Source organism: Chiloscyllium plagiosum, unplaced genomic scaffold (assembly GCF_037043375.1).
Source record: "Chiloscyllium plagiosum isolate Xiang-an unplaced genomic scaffold, Cpla_swu_hap1 HiC_scaffold_17, whole genome shotgun sequence".
Lineage (NCBI taxonomy): Eukaryota > Metazoa > Chordata > Chondrichthyes > Orectolobiformes > Hemiscylliidae > Chiloscyllium > Chiloscyllium plagiosum.
The window spans coordinates 78,115,176-78,121,183 of NW_028270155.1; the positions used below are offsets into that span (position 1 = coordinate 78,115,176).

The following is a 6,008-nucleotide window of genomic DNA, read 5'->3' on the forward strand; positions in this document are numbered from 1 at the left end:
ACTAACTCTCCACCCACGCACACGCAGAGCCACCGACCTCATCTCGGCCTTGACCCTAGCTTGACTACCATTGCTACCATCCCGGGCAGGCACACGGGTTGAGGTGGTGCACCTGTGGGCATGGAACAGTCAGCAGGGCGTCGGGTTCCAGGTAAGGTCGGAGCAAGAGCGAAGGAAATGGATGGGTGCGTGCAAACGTGTATGGGAGTATCGTTCATGCACATGGGACCGACAAAAGTTTGGCTCGAGGGATGACTTTCTATTGATCACAGTGAGGTAGTTGCTCTGCTACTTACGAAACTCTGAGATAGAATCAGATCATCTACAGATGATTTAGCACCAAGTTTCCCAAGAACATGAGGTGTGATTAAAGGAGAGACGCAGTGCTATGCACTTACCGAAGTTGGTTATCCCAGACCAACCAGTGATTCGTTGTACTAGGATATCATTACATTGAGGTGGGATTCTGACTCAGAGGCGTTCAGCCATAATCCCACAAATGGTAGCTTCACATCATTGGCTACTCAGCCAAGCACATACACCAAATGTCTGAATCTGTGGTTCCTCTCGTACTGAGCAGGATTACTATTGCAACAACACTTCCTCATTAGGGTAAAACTAACCTGTCTCACAATGATCTAAACCCAGCTCATGTACCCAATTAGTGAGTGAATCTTAGTGCCATTTGCAAACTTGCTAATCACACCTTCCTCCAAATCATTTATGTATACCACAAACAACAGTGGTTCCAACATGGATCCCTGTGGGACACCACTGGTCACAATTCTCTACTTTGAGAAACACACTTTCTCTACTACTCTGACTCCTGCTGCCCAGCCATGGGGAACCTTATCAAATGCCTTACTGATGTCCTCATATATGACATCTACAGACCTTCCCTCATCAATCAACCTTGTTACTTCCTCAAAGAAGTTTACTAAATTGGTAAGAAATGACCTTCCCTGCACAAAACCATGTTGCCTATCCCTGATAAGCCCATTTCCTTCAAATGGGAATTGATCCTGCCCCTCAGTATCTTCACAAGCAGCTTCCCTACCAAATGCTATCTCATCATTATTCTTTTCCATTCATTTCCCTCTAGCTCCCATAACAAAGGTGTGGAAAGAATCTCATCTTAATTTCATCCAAAAGATGTCAATATTTATTTGCTTTTTCATCCCCTTCTCTGGAGAATCACTTCAATTTCAAAGCATCCAGCAAAATCCACCATTACTGCTTCTTGATCCTTCTGAAAAATTGAATCTGTTATCCATACATTTCCGTCCTTGTCCTGTAGTCAGAGTTCTAAATAAATTTTAATTTTAATAAAAATTAAAAGTTTTTATAATTCTATTATGTCTTTTAATACTTGCCTGTTTTACCAACAGGCACCAGCCAGAGATATGGGGTAGAGTCTCCAAAGAAACTGCACATTTTGACAGTTGTTTGCCCACAAGAGATCCAAAAGAAGGGCCCGGTGCATGTCCAGGGTCACCACCAGACCCCAGGAGATGGCAACACCTCGTCCAGCCGTAGCACGTGTCCAGCCCAACTTCACACCCCAGTTTTTAGAGCTAATCCTTATCCAGAAACTATGAATCTGACTTGCCAACTTTCCACACGTGAATTGTTCTAACATGCCAGAGGCTGTTCAACTTGGAGACCTGCTGCGGATATGGATACGGCCCAGCGCGAGATTTACACCATCTCCCCAGGATTTTCCAGAACCGTAACTCTTTCTAAGGCACAGGGCCCTCTCTCGTGTTGAACCCATTCCAGGGTGCCCTGCCCTTGACAAAGAAAAAAGAATTCTCCCTAGGGCTTCCACTGGCTTCTCTGGGATCGTTTGCATTACCGCACTGAACGCCATGAGGCACCAGTCTCTGCCACTCTGGATTCAGGGATCTGAACCCGACTCCCTTTTGATCGGCCAAGGCCAGTGGAGGCCATTGCTCGTCACTTCGGAACGGCAGTGACCTATCTCTTAGGACTGACTGACAAGTGTTCAACTGCTGTTCACATGGAGCCCTTCTCTATTTCAAAGTTCTTGTAAGAATATTTGCTCCTAACACCAAGATCTGCACCAGCAGCAGCTCTACTGAGTTCCATGCCCTAGGCTTCCATGCTCAATGTAGTGGTATTCCAACTCGTCGCAGCATAGCCCCATGGGCTCTGCATTGCCAGCGACAGCAAGGTATGGATCTGACACTCCAGCACCATACATTGTCAGGACTAGTTTAATGATTAGATTACTTACAGTGTGGAAGCAGGCCTTTCGGCCCAACAAGTCCACACCGACCATCCAAAGAGCAACCCACCCAGACTCATCCCCCTACACCTAACAGTAGAGGCAATTTAGCATGGTCAATTCACCTAACCTGCACATCTTTTGGACTGTGGGAGGAAACCGGAGCACCCGGAGGAAACCCACGCAGACACGGGGAGAATGTGCAAACTCCACACAGACAGTCGCCCAAGGTGGGAATTGAACCTGTGTCATCTGGCGCTGTGAGGCAGCAGTGCTAACCACGATTTAGCAGGTTGAGTTGTTACAGACTTCTTGGCAGGTTGAGTTGTTACAGAATTCGGATTCCGAATTCATGGCCGCCGTCCTGCTGTCTATATCAACCAACACATTTTGTGGGGTCTGATGAGCATCAGCACCTGGCGCGTTAACCCAGCGTTCAGTTCATCCCGCAGTACCAATTCTGCTGACCTAAAGTGGCCCACTGGGCACTCTCATTCCACACCCGTTTCCACGCTAGTGAGTCGGGCTTCTTACCCATTAAAAGTTTGAGAATAGATTGAGATTCTTTTGGCTCCAATGCATCTAATAATTCGCTTTAAAAAGCAGCACTGCATAACAGTTGAGCACCAGCTATCCTGAGGGAATTTTCCGAGGGAATCAGCTACTAGATGATTTTATTAGTCTTTCCCAAGGGTGGGACGACAAATTTGCACATCAGGACAGCTACGGACCTCCACCAGAATGTCTTCTGGCTTTGCCCTGCCCAGGCATAGTTCACCATCTTTCGGGTCCTAACGTATACGCTCGTGATTCACCTCCCCAACTGTGCAGGTGAGACAGGCCGGTGGTGCGCCTGCCGCGGGGGGTGGGAGGATCCGCTGACCTTCCCCTTCATTTGGCCATGTGGTGTCCTGAGCGCCCTTTGACCCGTGCACGTGTTAGACTCCTTCGTCTGAGTTTCAAGACGGTTCGAGTGGGTCACCGACATCATCACAGACCTCTGGCACCACGCCACGCCACGCCCGTTTACCTTTGGGTGGACTGGGCAGACAGGGGTTTCAGTCCTTTTGTATGAAATGACCTCCCGTCCAAGCAGTAGGCACCGGCTGGGGGTCAGGACCATGGCTGCAGGGCCTGCTACGCTGCCAGTGCTCCTGCTGGCCACCCTATGCACCGAGGCGTAAGAGACAGATTGGAACTGGCTTTCCTCCCATCCGATGATGATCCTTCCGCAGTTTCACCAACAGAAACTTATTACAAGTTTTATCTCCTCTAGATAGTCAGGTTTGATCGTGTTCCCGGCACTCCCCAGGCAAGTGTCCGACTCCAGCAGATCCAATCCAAGAACCTCACTAAACCATCCAATCAGTAGGAGGGAAGGGCATGGATTATTCAACATGATCTTATGACCCACACCTACTGGGAATTCTTCATTGGTGGGAAATAATTTGCAACTCCCAATCCCCATCATGGGTTCACTGGGTTACCCACACCAGGCAGCGTAGGGTAGACATATGCTGATGTATTCAGTGTAATACGCGTGCAGCCCGGACATCTAAGGGCATCGCGGACCTGTTATTGCTCAAAGTTAAAACTCACACAACGCCAGGTTGTAGTCCAGTAGGTTTTATTGGAACCACTAGCTTTTGGAGCACTGCTCCGAAAGCTAGTGCTTCCAATTAAACCTGTTGGACTATAACCTGGTGTTTAGATTAGAGTAGTGCTGGAAAAGCACAGCAGGTCAGGCAGCATATGAGGAGCAGGAAAATCGACGTTTTGGGCAAAAGCCCTTCCTGATGAAAGCAAATTACTGCAAATGCTGGAATCTGAAACTAAAAGTGAAAGTGCAAGAAAATCACAGTAGGTCTGGCAGCATCTGTAAGGAGAGAAAAGAGCTGGCGTTTCGACTCTAACTGACCCTTTGTCAAAGATTTCCAGTATTTTCTCTTTTAGCCCTTCCTGATGAAGGGCTTTTTCTCGAATCGTCGATTTTCCTGCTCTTAGGATGCTGCATAACCTGCTGTGCTTTTCCAGCACTACTCTAATTTAGTCTCTGATCTCCAGCATCTGCAATTCTCACTTTTACCTATAACCCGGTGTTGTGTGATCTTTAACTGTGTACACCCCAGTCCAACACCAGCATCTCCATATCATGACTGTTATTGCTTAATCTCATGTTGAATTTTTTGAGGATGTGACAAAAAATGTTGATGAAGATAGAGTCGTGGATATGGTGTATATGGATTTTAGTAAGATATTTCATAAGGTTCCCATTGTAGCCTCATTCAGGAAGTAAGAAGGGATAAGAACAAGGAACTTTGGCTGTCTGCTCACATAACTGCCCATAAAAGATAGAGGATGGTTGTGGATGGAAAGTATTCAGCCTGGAGCTCGGTGACTAGTGGTGTTCCACAAGGATCTGTTCTGGGACTTCTGTTGTTTGTAATATTTATAAATGACTTGGATAAGGAAGTAGAGTTGTGGATAGTGTGGAGCGCTGTTGTAGTTTACAACAGAACATTGACAGGATGCAGAACTGGACTGAGAAGTGGCATATCAAGTTCAACCTGGAAAAGTGTGAAGTGATTCATTTTAGAAAGTTGAATGCAGATTATAGGTTTAAAGGCAGGATTCTTGTCAGTGTGGAGGAACGGAGGGATCTTGGGTTTAATGTCCATAGATCCATGAAAGTTCCCATCTAAGTTGATAGGTTTGTTAAGAAGATGCATGGTGTGCTGGCTTTAATTAGCGGGGAATTAAGTTTATGAGCCACGAGGTTATGTTGCCGCTCTATAAAGTCCTGGTTAGGCCACACTTGGAAGAGTGTGTTCAGTTCTGGTTCCCTCATTATCGGAAGGATGTCAAAGCTTTAGAGAAGGTGAAGAGGCGATTTACCAGGGTGCTGCCTGGACCAGACAGCATGACGTATGAAGAAAGGTTGAGGGTGCTAAGGCTTTTCTCATTGGAGTGAAAAAAGACGAGGGACTTGATAGAGGTGTACAAGATGATGAGAGGCATAGATAGAGTGAATGGCCAAAGATTTTTTTCCCAGGGCAGAATTGGCTATCATGAGGGGGCATAATTTTAGTAATTGGAGGAACGTTTAGGGGACATGTCAGAGGTAGGTTCTTTACACAGAGAGTGGTGGATACTTGGAATGCACTGCGAGAGATGGTAGTAGAGTCAGAGACACTAGGAACATTTAAGTGACTCTTGAACAGACACATGAAAGATAGTAAATTGAAGGGTATGTAGGTTAGTTTGATCTTCGAGTAGAATAAAAGATCGGCCAAAGGGCCGATACTCTGCTATACCATTCTATGTTCTATGAAACATGGCAGAATCATCTAATTGGGCTAACAGACAAAGGTGGGAGATAACATGTATTGTGATGAATGAGCAGGAGCTTGTACGGGAGTAGTCCATCATTCAAGAGTTATACACGTGTTAGTAGTGACAAAGAAACTAGCCCTGATGACAAGTAGGATAGAGTCCGTGAATGGAAAGGTCAAGTTTAGTCACCAGAACAGACAGGCAGGAGGCTGGAAGAGCACAAACAGGCCAGGCAGCATCAGGAGGTGGAGGAGTTGATGTTTCAGGTGTAACCCTTCTTCAGGATGGAGGGTGGGTGTGGGGGGAGCTGCAGATAAAGGGGATGACGGGGGCAGGGTGGTGAGGTGGGAATAGGTGAAGACAGGTAGTGGGTACCACCTGGTTGGTCAATGAGAGGAATGAATCTGTTTGAAGGCAGAGAGGAGTG

The 6,008-nt window shown here is 46.7% G+C and overlaps 1 pseudogene; it reads right to left on the bottom strand.

Annotated features, from left to right (window-relative positions):
• Positions 1–1,642: 1,642 nt before the first annotated feature.
• LOC148147422 (28S ribosomal RNA) lies at positions 1,643–3,200 on the bottom strand (annotated as a pseudogene).
• Between the last annotated feature and the right edge of the window lie 2,808 nt (positions 3,201–6,008).